The 14,992-nt window shown below is 44.7% G+C and overlaps 1 pseudogene; it reads right to left on the bottom strand.

Moving 5' to 3' along the window:
* Positions 1-5,816: 5,816 nt before the first annotated feature.
* The window catches only part of LOC105515889, a 42,050-nt pseudogene continuing 32,874 nt past the window's right edge, over positions 5,817-14,992 (bottom strand).

Raw genomic sequence — 14,992 nt, 5'->3', positions numbered from 1 at the left:
AAAAAAAAAAAAAAAATTAGAGACTGTTCATGGTGTCTCACGCCTATAATCCCAGTGCTTTGGAAAGCCAAAGGGAGAAAATTGCTTGAGCCCAGAAGTTCAAGACCAGCCTGGGCAACATAGTGAGACCCCATCTCTAGAATTTTTTTTTTTTAGCTAGCCAGACATGGTGGCACATGGCTGTAGTACAAGCTACTCAGGAGGCTGAGGCAGGAGGAGGTGAGCTGTGATTTTGCCCCTGCATTCCAGCCTGGGTGACAGAGTTAGACCCTGTTTCAAAAAAAAAAAAAATTAATAATAAAAAAATTTAATCTAGAAAATCCTGTGCCAAGATGATCCAATGTGTGGATTCCTTTGGTGGAAATCCAGTTTCAATGATGTGCTCTAGAGAAGCTTGTAAATATTTGCTGAATTGAATAGAATATTAAACTTTTAAAAAATCTTCCTTGATTGAGCTGGTGATTTTCCAACTTAGCCTGACATTGAAAGGAAACATATGGGGCTGGAGCCCTTTCAACTCTCACTGGGAGGCTGGACAGAGGACTTGGGTGAGACATTTAGTGTCTCAGTGTGGATAGGCTCCAGCGCCAAGCTCATAGGGGGACTCTAGACTCCTGCCTTCTCCCTGCAGCTGAGGGTGTCCGCATCCCTCACATTCCCCTTTCTAAGCTATAAACAAGTAAAACACACACACTGACACCAACACATAACTGTGAGGCATTAGTAGAAGTAAAATTTTTTTTTGTTTGTTTTTTGAGATGGAGCTCACTCTTTTGCTCAGGCTGGGGTGCAGTGGTGCAATCTCAGCTCACTGCAACCTCCACCTTCCGGGTTCAATTGATTCTCCTGCCTCAGCCTCCCGAGTAGCTGGGATTACAGGTGCGTGCCACCACGCCCAGCTATTTTTTGTATTTTTAATAGAGATGTGGTTTCACTATGTTGGCCAGACTGGTCTCAAACTCCTCACCTCAGCTGTTCTACAGGCCTTGGCCTCTCAAAGTGCTGGGATTACAGGTGTGGGTCACTGTCCCTGGCTTGAAGTGAAATCTTGCTCCCATCCATCCATCCTTCCACATCCATCCATCCATCCATCCATCCATGCTTTTATCTATCCGAGAACTCTGCTGAACACCTACTGTGTTTCAGGCGAAGTGCAAGGACTAGGTGATCAAAACAAGCACAAAGCCTGCCCTCAGGGAGTTTACATTCCAGAGCAATTGACACAATGGTCAAATCACCAGAAACCAAAGGTAAAATTGCAAGTGGGGTAAGTGCTATAAAGGCAAAATAAATGCCTGTAAACAGCAAATCCTGGGGAGATTTAGCTTAATTATGAATACAAAGAAGGACAGCTTCCCAGAAGTGATAAGAAATTTGAAAGAAGAGTAAGAGCTAACCAGGTAAAGAAGGTCGGGAGCATTTCAGGCAGGACGGATGGCATGTGCAAAGGCACGATCAGGGGTGGGGAGAAGCATGGTGCAATGGAAGAATTGACCAATGGCGTCTGGGCTGGAACTCAGACAGCAAGGAGAAGAGAAACCAGCAAGATAAGTGGCGACCAAGACACATGACTCATTACAGGCCATGGTGAGGAAGCGCCAACTGTCAATTTCCCCAGAAGACCACTAAGAAAATGAAGAAAACAAAATCTAAGTGAAACAAAACGAAAGGTGCATTCTTCCAGCAAAGCTAGGTTTACCAGACCTACTGCAATAACAGGGAACACACCATTAACAGAGTTTTAGTAATGTCTTCAAAGGGAAAGGTCAGGGGAGGATATTTATAGAATTTTAGGGCCGAAGGCTGGTTTTACAAGGCTGAGAATTAGCTGGGATTAGGCAGAGTTGATACCATAGTGGCCTCAGATCTGAGGACTCAGTGAGGAGACAGTCTCACTCTGTCACCCGGGCTGGAGTGCAGTGGCATAATCTCAGCTCACTGAAACCTCTACCTCCCAAGTTCAAGTGATTCTCCTGCCTCAGGTACCCGAGTAGCTGGGATTACAGGCATGCGCCAGCCCGCCCAGCTAATTTTTGTATTTTTAGAAGAGACAGGGTTTCACCACTTTGACTAGGCTGGTCTTGAACTCCTAACCTCCAGTGATCCACCCACCTCGGCCTCCCAAAGTACTGGGATTACAGGTGTGAACCACCACGCTCGGCCGAGGAGAGAGTCTTAAAGTGAGGTTTGTCATTTGTCTTCTTACATAAATGAGCTCTTTCAGTTGGTTCAAATACTTATCTCCAAGGAGCAGGTCTTTCTTACAGTACATAGCTGGGTGATCTTTACTTACCCTCAGTAGTGCTTAAGAATGGACTGAAGGCCGGGCACAGTGACTCATGCCTGTAATCCCAGCACTTTGGGAGGCCGAGGCAGGTGGATCACAAGGTCAGGAGTTGAAAACCAGCCTGACCAAGATGGTGAAACCCCGTCTCTACTGAAAATACAGAAATTAGCTGGGCGTGGTGTCGGACAAGTGTAATTCCAGCTACTCGGGAGGCTGAGGCAGATAATTGCTTGAACCCCGGAGGTGGAGGTTGCAGTGAGCCGAGATCATGCCACTGCACTCCAGCCTGTGTGATAGAGTAAGTCTCAAAAAAAAAAAAAAAAAAAAAGAATGGACTAAAAATAATGCCCAGTCTAGTATTAACACAGTAGCAGGGAATTAGTTTGCTTTCAGTCCTGAGGTTTGATATTATTCTAAGTGCAAGGGCAAATCGTGAATGAGTTTTGCATTCCCCTTTACTTCTGTCCTGGCCATGGAGTAGTGGAAGGAGCATTAACATCAGCCACCATCACAAAGCCACTGTTTCATCTGTCTGGTGGGAACATAGGAAAAGATGACTTCCTATCTTTTTACCTTGCCTATATCCAAGTTTTTTGTTTTTTGAGGTGGAGTTTTGCTCTTGTTGCCCAGGCTGGAGTGCAGTAGCACAAACTCAGCTCACTGCAACCTCCATCTCCAGGATTCGAGTGATTCTCCTGCCACAGCCTCTGGAGTAGCTGGGATTACAGGCGTGTACCACCATGCCCAGCTAAGTTTTATATTTTTAGTAGAGAAAGGGTTTCGCGATGCTGGCCAGGCTGGTTTCAAACTCCTGACCTCAGGTGATCCACCCACCTAGGCCTTCCAAAGTGCTGGGATTACAGATGTAAGCCACCATGCCCAGCCCCAACTTTTATCTTTATGTGTCCGTCTGTGTTAGCAGTGGTTGAGAAGAGACACTTGGGGCAAAACAGCCTTGTATTCCTTACTCAGTGCTGTCACTTGCTATCTCTGACCCTCAGCCTAGTTTATAAGGTCTAAGCAGTTTCCTCATCTCTAAAGGGAGGATAATAATGGTATTTACTTGATCAGAGTTGTAGTGCAGATTAAATGAGCTCTGTGTGTAAATTCCTAGTGCTGCCTGACATATGGCAAGTGCAGAAACATCAATTACTGCGGTCACTTTCACACTGAACTACAGAGCTGAGAAGGTCTCCAGAAGCCCCACGTCATCCCATGGCCCTCTAAAGGCAACTGCTAACTAATTTGCCGAGGAATCTTGTCCAAGTCACTGCTGGGGTGATCTCAAGTATTTCGCTTGGCCTGCAAGGCTGCCTCTGCTCCCTAAACCCAGGACCTTGCCTGTCTTGGTGTTCCTTCTGGAAATGCATCCTCATGGGCCATATGCCCGAGTCTTTTCTCCGTAAGTCTGCAAGTGACGCGGGGGCAGGGAATGTGCTTCCAGAGCTTTTATTCTGCCCGTGGTAAGAGCTCAAGGGCTCAGTTGATTCAAATGACGTATCTCGGGACCCACTCAGGGCCGCGGCTGGGTGGGAAGCATTCTTAGAACCTGCTCCTGGGGGTCCTCCCCTGGATGGAAGGCAAAGAGCCCAGACAATGTTCTCGTAGGGTAAAACATTCACCAACTGAGGCCTTAAGGAGAGCCTTACAGAAAGAGCGATGCTTCAGTGGGGTTTATCAAACCATGCTTATACATTATTGCTTTAACATAAGTAAAACATGCAAATGGCAAAAATTGAAATAGCTCTGAAATAGGTGAGAGTGAAAAGTAAATCTTCCTCCCAATCCTGCAGGCTTCCTCCCAGAGGGTCCCCACTGCTTCTAGTTTCTACCTGCAAATCTCAGCACAGACATCCCTTCTATAAACTTCTCCCCCAGCACACTACATGCTTTCACTTAATTTATAACTAGGGGATGGGTTTTCATCGGTCTACACTCATCTCCGTTATTATTATTACAATTAACTGTACATGAGCAGATTCCATTGATAGAGACAGTATGGCCATTTCCTGTTGCTGTTTTCTTTTCCCTGCTACAACCAATCATGCTTCAATGAATAATTTCTTAGAGCGTTTATGTGAGGAGTGCATCAAAACATATAGAAAATTCCCAGAAGTAGATTTGGCTGGATTGAAATATATTCATGAACGTTTTTTTGTTTTGTAGAGTTGGGGTCTCACCGTAGTGCCCAGGCTGGCCTGGAACTACTGGTCTCAAACAATCTTCCTGCCCTGGCCTCCCAGAGCACTCGGATTACAGGCATGAGTCACCACACCCAGCCCTGCGATTCTGATAGATATTTCCATGTTGCCTTTCCAAGAAACAGTAAGTGTGTGTGACCCTTGTCAACAACCAATGATGGTTGAGCAGGACACGGAGGGTTTCCTAGCAGGTTTGCAGGTGGATCAGGTGGACCCCTGACCCTAGAAGGATGCGAGGGAACAGGATCCCCAGTAGGGGGCACAGCCTGTGTCTGGGCATGGCAAGCTGGCGTGTGGAGGGAGCCACTGGGGAACATGAGTGTTCAGTGCAAGAAGACAGGAGTAAGGCAGCCGGGTGGCAACCTGGGCTGGCTGGGAGCGCCCTGGACATCTTGCTGCCATGCTGGGGCAGCTCCTTAGAGGCCCTTGGGAGATTGAGGGGGTTTTAAGGAAAGTAATGCAAACAAATTTCTTTTTAAGAAGCACCATTCTGGCAGAATGCAGAGAGGCTAGAAGAGAAGAGATTGGGTGAGGGGATACAGTAACAGCGCTGAAGGAAAGTGATGAGACTTGAAGAAGGGAAAGTTTTGAGACTCCAAATGAGGGAATGCTTTTGAGAGCTCTTTAGGGGGTAGGTTGGACAAACAATAGCTTAGTTTACCTACTATTTTGAGATTCCCTATCTAGGTGATTTTCTCAAAAACTTGATATATTTAAAAAAAGCATCATTTTCATGTTTTGTGTAACTCTGGTAACATATTTTTTATTAGTCTATTTGCATAATAGGCCCAGTGTGCTATGAGGGCGAACTCAGATGGAGCTGGGTTGGTACAGCGGTCTCAGGAGACCTGGGTGTGGCGATTTAGAAAGAATATCCAGCTCTCTTGGCATGAGTAAAGGGGATAAGGATGCCAGGATTGGGCTGAGGATTAAGTCTCCACAACTCTTTTGAGGGTTTGTAAAAACTTTCCTTCTTCACAGCCCAGGTGACAGAGGGAGACTCTGTCTCAAAAAGAAAAAAGAAAAAAAAATGTCCTTCTCTCAGTCAAAAGCAAAAGAAATAATCAAGTTACTTTTCTGCGCAAGTTCCAAAAGTTCCCCATTGTCTCAAAAAAAGGCATGAAGTACTTACCTATGTTCTAGGGATCACGAAGGACAGCTTATAGACATATGCAGGTGCTTACGCCCATTTTGTCGAGAACATCACTGAGGTTCAGAGAGAGGAAGTAGCTGCAGACTCAGAAATAGAGCCCAGCTTAGTAAAAGCCTGCACACAGACTTGGGAGATCCTGGATATTTGGATGATGGCAGTAGGTCTCTCTCTCTCTCTAGAAAGTTCCCTGGACTAAGACCTTTTCGGGAAGGCCATCGACCCCCAGAGGATTTAAGCAACAGGTTCCGCCTTCAGAAAGCATCATCCTAAAAGCATCGTCTTCTGAAAATATTGGGTCCTTCGGGCCTGTGTTGAGCCAGAGGTTGAATGGTATCGATTTGTTGTACAACAGATGCTCGATATGAATTCTCCAAATTAAATGTCGGTGGATGTCAAAGGGAGTGGGCCCAAGAATTACCTGGATAAATGGAAATGTAAAGAAACATAAAGAAGAAAGTCAGCTGCTCTGAGCTGGTGCCTGTGGACAAACACCAGGAAAACCGAAAGCAGGTTGGTCTGAGGACCCCACTAGGAGAGACACTGCTCCATTTGAAAGTTCTATTAATTGAAGCACAGCTAGTTCTAATATAATTGTCACATGGAATTATTCCTGTAGTCGAGAAAGGAGAAACGAATAAGAAAATGAGCTCACGATTGGGAAGGCTAGTGTCAAATTTTGCAAGTCACATGGTCAGGTGATGACTTAGACATGTGTAAGATTCAGTTCAGTGTTCTCTGGAAGATACTGACTTGGTCCAGGGAAAAGAGTGATACATTGAGAATAATGGTCACTAAGGTAGGAGACAGTCTTTTCATTCACTTCATTTCCTTTTGACAGCTAGAAAACCTGCCTTCTGCTTCAGCGTGTGTTGGGCGCTGGAGACTCAGGATGAATCTGATGTAGCCTCTAGGAGTTGGTAGTTACTAGAAATGAAGCAGAGGAAGCTGGAGGAAAGGCAGTAAGGAGTGGAATTGAGGTGAAAGGAGGGAAGAAAAGAGAGAGGATGAAGGAGAAGAGTAGATTCGAGGAAGAGCAAACATTTCCCAGTGCTTACTCCCACAGGTCCTTAACTGTGAACCAATCCTCCTAGTTTGCTGCAGTGAACTCTAAGGATGTTCCAGGCTATTTTAAATTTCAAGGAAAAACACAGCGATAGTTGAATTTTTTTTTTTTTTTTTGAGATGGAGTCTCACACTGTCACCTGGGCTGGAGTACAGTGGTGTGATCTCGGCTCACTGCAGGCTCCACCTCCTGGGTCCAGGCGATTCTCCTGCCTCAGTCTCCCAAGTAGCTGGGATTACAGGTGCCTGCCACCACACCAGACTAATTTTTGTATTTTTAGTAGAGACGGGGTTTCACCATGTTGGCCAGGCTGGTCTCCAGCTCCTCGGGTGATCTGCCTAGGCCTCCTAAATTTCGGGATTATAGGCGTGAACCACCTCGCCCGGCCTGATCCTTGATTTTTACAGCACTCTGTGCACTGCTAGCCCTAGGTAGCTCCCAGTTTCAGTGTTAGATTGTGCTGCATTGTTTCTGATGACATAGTAGCTTTGGTTTTCTGCAGTTGCTGTAATAAAACACAGGTAGAGCAGGAAAATCAATGTGGAATTGGAAATGAGGATGGCGGTATCTCTGCTTCCCAAGGCTTGGGAAGCTGTGGGATACCCAGCCAGTATACACGTCATTTATTTTGTTCTTAAGTAATCATGGCTATTGAAGAATGAAACAAACATATTATTGTTCTTTGTATTTATGTGTGCTACTTTTTTTCAAATTGCTACTGAATTGTTAGGATATGGATACTTACTAACTCCTTTGGAACGAATTGCTTAATGAATAGAACTTTTTGATATTTCTTTTTGCCTAGGGACACCATGAAATGCTGAAATGCTCAGGGCACTGAACAGAGAAAGTTTGGGAGCTGCTTATTACTCTGTTCTTGCACCATGTAATTCTTTTTAATTTAATTCCTGCACTGACACTATTAGTTAGGCACTACTACTCTTTCACTTTTGAGAAAACAGGTTTAGTGAAGACCAACATCCTACAGCTAGTTAGTGCTAGAAAGAGAAATGACTCTAGCCCAGCCTGACAGAATGTCTGTGTTCCTGGCCACTACTCTAGCTCTCAGATACTTAGGATGTCCAATTAGCCAGTGCACCCTAAGCATTAGGAAAGCTTAGTTTTACTGTATTACTAACAAGGCCACATTATTCTTTCATCCTGTTAAACTGTACCCGCATCTTATCCTCGAATTTGAAATCCCTTGATGTCTGGGCAGCGCAGCCCTCTGAGTCAGATCGCTGGCTCCACTGCTGTGATCGTGGACAGGAACAGAGCCCTGGGGACCCATGGAGTCATATGCCCTTTAAATATGGCCAGGCCCTTTTCCAGGCACGAGGAGGTATTCTTTCTGAGGAATGAGAAAAACTTGGAGAGAGTTCAGAAAAACAAAACAAAACAAAAAAACAGCCACTGTGATCACAGGGTGGGAATCAAAGAATATTACAGTGTTAGAAACTAGTTAATCAACCCTTCATGACACTAAGGAGAAAACAGGCCCGGGAGAGGGGTGGGTGGCTAACACCTTGTCTAAGGCTACAGAGTGAGTTGGTGGCAGAGCTGGGGTGAGATCCAGCTCTCTCGATGTAAGCCACTGGGCAAAAATCAGGCTCAAGAAGAAAACTGCAGAAGCCTCAGTTGGATACTCAGACATTATGTTCACCTTCAACCAACCTTCAGGGTGACCTTCAAAGGTTCCCCTCAGGTGCCCACATGGATTGTGCCTGGCCTTCTGTGCAACATATTACATGTTTTACCCCGCCAGGTCTGACTTAGATGCTACATTTCAAAAACCAAGCAACTGAGGCTCAAAACAAGGAACACTTGCAAGCTAGGCAGGAACTGAGGTGGGACTCAAATCCAGCTCAGACAGATTCCCATGACACAAGATGTTCCTCATATATCTCTTGCCATGTTTAGGTGGATGGGAGAGGATTCTATGAAACTGTTAGCTGCCATTCTCAACATTATCATCATTTTGGGGGAGTTCTAAATTCCCACTGGACTTCAACTCTGAACACATGCAGAGATCTTCCAGTTGTCTGATTCAGAGGGGAGGTTTCCTGGGGTTTTCAGAAGGAAGCCATGAACTCTCATCTATCTAGCTATGTCTAGTTCAGGCGTGGGCAAACATTTTCTGTAAATATTTCAGGCTTTGCAGGCCTCTGTTGCTGCCACTACTCACCTCTTCTGCTGTAGCATGAACACAGCCACAGAACAATGCACCAATGGATGGAAGTGGCTGTGTTCTCATAAAACTCTATTTACAAAAAACAATGACATGCTATAGTTTGCCAACCCCTGCTATAGTTAGTCCTATATCCAACCAACAGCCCCTTTCTGATTTAGCTGCAAAATTTGCCTGAAACACATTTCAACATAGAGGCCTTTACTTCAGGGGCTGTCACATTTTTGCAGGAGCTGAGGGTGAGGAGAAGGAGGAAGGCACATAGCCCAATGAGAATCCCAAAAACGCTCTCACAAGGACACGCAAATGTGCAAACAATTTTGCACACACCTCTAGGGGTATTGTGGACATATAACCTCTCCATTCTTAAGAGCTCCATGAATGCATCTTGGCTTTCTAGAAACTGGAGAGATGGGTACAGCTGGTTAGCATAAGAAGCATCAGCCTGAGAATGACAGAACTAAGGAAGATTTGGTAGTGTGCCAAAGTACTGGTTATCACAGAGTTTCATCTTAGCACAAAACTGCCCAGCTAAAGGGTATGTTTCTGAACTCTCTTGTGGGATATGTGTAGCTATGTGATCTTGTTTTGCTCAATGGGATAGAGTAGAAGTGACAGGTACCACTTCCAGGCCCTGATCTTAAAGACTAGGTATATGCTTCCCTGCCTTCTTTCCCCTGCCACTGACTAGGAGGTAGTGAAAATGGGACAGTCCTCTTGGACCCAAATGCAGAAGCTGTATGCTGAAGATAGAAAAGATATCTTACTACCTGAACTGCCTACTTCTGGGCTGTTAGGTAAGAGAGAAAAAAACTTCACTCTTGTTTAAGTCACCAAATTTCTAGATCTCTTTGTTACAACAGCAAAACTTATACCTAGTGCTGACTACCAATTTTCCAAGGCCCAGTACAAAATGCAAATGTGGAGGTTCTTGTTAGAAATGGATTAAGAATTTAAGCTGGGTGTGGTGACTCATGCCTGTAATCCCACCATTTTGGGAGGCTGAGGCAGGCAGATCACTTGAGGTCAGGAGTTCAAGACCAGCTTGGCCAACATGACGAAACCCTGTCCCTACTAAAAACACAAAAATTAGCTGGGTGTGGTGGCAGGTGCCTGTAATCCCAGCTACTTAGGAGGTGGAGTCAGGAGAATCTCTTGAACCCGCGAGGCGGAGGTTGCAGTGAGAGCCAAGATTGCGCCATTGCACTCCAACCTGGATGACAGAGCGAGACTGTCTCGAAAAAGAAAAGAAAAGAAAAAGAAAAAAATGATTAAAGAATTTCAAGACAGTGACAGCAGAGTACAAAGTCATGTGCCCATCTTTCAGCCTTCCAAGGGAGATGGTTCACTCCTATTTTCTAATGCCTGAAATGTAAAGGTCTTGAGTCCAGAGGTTGCGAGAACAGGTTCTGGATGAGGCTGCCTAGGTTCAACATCCGGTTCCATTACTTACCAGGTGTGTGAGCTTGGGCTTTCATCTGTAAAATGGAAATAGGAATAAAAGACTCTGCCTCATTGCTTTGGTATGAGGACTAAATAAGGTAACACAGGCAAATAACTTAGCATTTAGGGAGCACTTTATAAATGTTTCCTTTCATTCCTGGTACATAATTAATGGATAAACTAGATTTTCTAAACTTCTTCAGACATTCATGTGCATCTGTTCTACTCTCTCCAGTCCCTTCTTGTTTCTGTCTATCTTTTGGTTCCTCTCATTCACCTACTTCTCTTCCCTTCCTGCAATGTTAGACTAGGCAGGTGTTTTTTTGTTGTTGTTTTATTTTTAAATTAGGACAAAATGGTTATACTTAACTGAGCATAATTTATTAAAATAATTGCCTTAATGAATACTAATTATTAAATGTTCATTTAGTTATGTGCTTCCCTTTGCCTGTATATGAACTTCATGTTAGTCATTATGAAACAAGACATGCAGCAAACTGTGTAATTACAGACAAAACATTTAAGACGCAAACCAGTAAAAATCAAAGGTAGGAGAAAAATGCTTTGAAGAGAGCTGGGGAGTTGTTGGGACTTCCCGTGTCCTGCCAAGAACCTGTGGTGGGAGGCAGGGGCAGGAGGTGGGGTGTGGGGCGATGGCCCTGAGATCTGTGTGCCAGGCTTCTCTATCCAAGACAGAGAGGAAATGAGAAAAGACCAAGGAGCCACGCTGTCACATCTTTAAACAAGTGGAAAGAGATGAACTGCAGGCCCCCTTCTCTCGGGGAGGGCATGGAGTACAGGTGGGGGAAGCATCTTCATGGAAGCCAGGTTGACAGTGGGTCCCTGCCTTCTCCATTCTCACCGTTTGCTGAGTGACGGTTAAGGGATGAATCGTGTCCCCCCTGCTAAATTCATATATGGAAGTCCTAATGTCCAGTCCCTCGAAATGTGACCTTATTTGGAGACAGGGTCTTTGCAGAAGTCATCAAATTAAACTGAGGACATTTTAGGCCCAAATCCCATATGACGGGTGTCCTTGTAGAAAGTACCACCAGCTGGGCAGCTTAGACAATAGACATTTATTGCCTCACAGTCCTAGAGGGCAGCAGTCAGACAGCAAGGTATCTGCAGGACTGGCTCCTTCTGAGGGCTGTGACAGGTCCCCTAGCTCTCTCCCCCAGCTTCTGGTAGCTTGTGTCAATCTTTGATGGTCCTTGGATTGTAGAAGCATCACCTGATCTCTGTCTTCATCTACACACGGTGTTCTCCCTGTGTGTGTGTGTGTGTCCACATTTTCTCTTTTCATGGACATCAGTCATGCTAGATTACAGCCCACCCTAATGTCATCAGTTTAACTTGATTACCTCTATGAAGACTTTATAAAGCCACATTTTGAGATACTGGGGGTTAGAACTCCAAAGTATGACTTTTGGAAAAGACACAATTCAACCTCTAATGATGACCTTGGGCAAGTATCTTCCTTTCTGTGAGTTCAGCTTTCCTTTCTGTGAACTCAGTTTACCTATTTGCAAAGTGATACATTGTGATTAGATAACCTCTAAGGGCTTTTCAGCCCTAAAGTCATATGTAGGTGAAACAAATTCCAGCCCCAAGTCACACAGGGGCCAGATACAGCCTTGCCTCAAAGGCTACAGAAAGAAATGCAAAGACTCCAATTTACAGGAGGCAAATGAAGGTGGAAACTGCCCCCTATGGCAAAACCACCCTTCACTAGAGGTGTCTTTGTGCATTGTTTGGGGGAGGCCCTGACCATTCTTCAAATCTCTGTCTAAGGACTCTGCCAAGTTAAGCAGAGAGACAGATGACAGGAGCGGAGCTAGCCCATCCAGCCAGAGGAACTGGCAGTGCTGAGACAATCCATACCACAGATAAAGCTAGAATATATTCTTTCTATATTGAACAATTTTCCATCTGGCATGGAATTTCATATAAATTCATCATTCATTCATTCAGGAAAAATGTATTGAACACCTAAACGTCAGGACTTGCTTTGGATATTGGAGACACAGGAATGAACAGAACACAGTTTCTGTTCACACGGAACTTTCATTTGCAGGGGTTTGGTGGAGGAGGAGCAGACAACAAACAAACAAGTAATCCTTTCAGATGATGACGACCGAAGGCAAAGAAGAAAGAAAAGCTGTCCAAAGTCAGAGTGCATATGCATTACTCTCACTAACTTGTGATGGGCAGAATCAAGGGACTTTTGCCCTGGCAAGTAGCTTTTCTGGCTTCTGGAAGGCCCCTAAGTAGAGCTGCTTCCAGATGTAGAGTCTGAGTAAGAGGACAGAAGATCAGAAGGAAGGAACCTCCACTAAACCAAATGTCTTCCACTGGGTGTTATATAAGCAGCAATACCTTTGGAGCCAGACAATTGTATTTATTGTCTTCAATACACACAATCTTGTATTTATTGCTTCAATAAATACAAGTTTTGGGGTAACTTGTTCAATCTTGTATTTATTGCTTTCCAGTGGCATGACCTTGAGCCAGTCCTTTCACCTCTTGCAGTCTGTTCTCCCTTCTGTAAAATGGGGGAATAATTATTAGGTCAGTGCAAAAGTAATTGTGGTTTTTGCCATTACTTTTCAGCGGCAAAAACCGCAATTATTTTTGCACCAACCTAATACAATAATGACGTGATTGGGTGGTTATGAGGATTGGGTATGATAATGCCTATGAAACTTGCAGGTGATGGAAATTCCATACATTTAGCCACTGTGATGATTAACTCCAGCTGCAGCATGAACAAAAGAGCCCTGGGCTTGGAGTCAGGTGAGCAGAGTTCAAGCACAGGTTTTGTTAGGTCAAAATAGTGAGACTCTGGGAAAGCAGTTCTCTGTGGCTTGGAAAATTCATTCATTCACTCAAATGAGAAAATTTTACCCTAAACTAGGCATAATAATTTACATTTCCTTGGGTTGTTATGAAGGTTTACAAATCCATACGTAGACTTTATTTAAAGGCAAGACATTTGTAAAATAGCTGTTCCTGTATCACACAAAGCATCCCTCCTCCTCCCACCACACAGGTTTCCTAAAACCCTTTATTTCTTTATTTGTCCCCATGTTGACTTCTCCTTAAGCCACAAGGCAGCAGACCTCCAGCGTCAACATGTGTCAAGTGATATCCTAAAACAAGGAGGACCAGGATCCTGGTTAGTGAGGAGAAATGGTAGATGTGAGCATCTGAGCCTGGGATATTGGAAATATCACACTGACCTTGAGACAGACACACCCAGAGTGGTTCCGGGGTCATCCTTGAGGCTATGTGATCTTGGAAATGGTATGTGGCCCCTCTGAGTCTCCATTTCCTCATCTGGAACACAGAAAACTCAGTTCCTGAATCTTAGCTACCATTATTGTCCTAATTATAGAGGATAACAAAGGCAGTAATGATGATAGCAACAATAATAGCTCCTCACATTTATTGACTGTTTGCACATGGTTCTGTGTGATTTATGTGCTTTACCCCATTTAATCCTCATAATGACCTTATGAGATGGTAATTATTGTGATCCCATTTTGCAGGTGAGGAAACAAAGAAGGGTCAAAACAGCTGCCAAAGTCACACAGCTGGGAGTGGCAAAGCCTAGGTTGTGGCTGGGGTCTTTTACTCTAGAGCCCACGCTTATAACCACGACACTGCATTGCCTCTGACAGCACAGTGGTCAAATCACACAACAGCCAGACACAAAACCTGGTACATTGAGGTGCCTGGAACAGGGTGGTTATGATTGTAATTACCACGGTCAGTGTTACCAGCCCAAGATGATGTGATCAGGTGTCTTTTGCCAGTGCTGCTGAGAGCTGCCTGGGAACAGCTTTGGCCAATGTGCTGATGACCGGCAGCATGCTTGTCTCTATTTGTCCTTGGTGAGTAGTCCTCACTTTTGTTTTGAAACAAAAAAATTTAGGGCTAAGCTTCTGAGTAGCAGGATTTTCTTAGGGTCATTTTAAGCTCCTAAGTTTTGGGGTAATTTGTTACACAGCAATAGATAACTAACAGGAGGACACCAGGCTGAAAGGGCATCAGCATGTAGTGAGTGGGAGGTGTTGGAAGCCTGTCAGGCTCCAAAGTCCCCTTCCTACTCCACTGGTGTCCTTCCCCCAAGAGCAATAACAACTCAACAATAACTCCTCACTGTCAATAAATATGAGGAGTTATTATTATTGTTGGTATTTTGTTGTGCAAAAAGCTGAACATCAAGGAACTGTGCGTCCTCGCTGGCAGACCCATGTGTGTGGAACAGGTTGGAATGCGGTGTGATCTCTGTCAGCTCTTTTACCCCACCAGGGAAGATGCTTCTGAGGGAAGGACATGAGTGGTGTAGGGGGGAATTTTGGAGCCAGACAGGCTTCAGATGCTTCCCATTTGCTACATGCTTCTTTTCCTTTCTTCTTTTCTTTTCTTTTCCTTTCTTTTCCCCTCCCTCCCTTTCTTCCTCCCTCCCTCCCTTCCTTCTTTCCTTCCCCTCCTCCTCCTACTCCTTCTTCTTCTCTCTCTCTTTCTTTCCTTCCTTCTTTCTTTCTTTCCCTCCCTCCCTTCCTTCCTTCCCCCTCCTCCTACTCCTTCTCTCTCTCTTTCTTTCTCTCTTTCTCTCTCTCTCCTTCCTTCCTTATTTCTCTTTCTTTCT

Source organism: Colobus angolensis, unplaced genomic scaffold (genome assembly GCF_000951035.1).
Source record: "Colobus angolensis palliatus isolate OR3802 unplaced genomic scaffold, Cang.pa_1.0 Scaffold27, whole genome shotgun sequence".
In the NCBI taxonomy this organism is placed as follows: domain Eukaryota; kingdom Metazoa; phylum Chordata; class Mammalia; order Primates; family Cercopithecidae; genus Colobus; species Colobus angolensis.
Note: the sequence above shows the minus strand (reverse complement) of the source record. Positions and strands in the feature narration are given on the sequence as shown.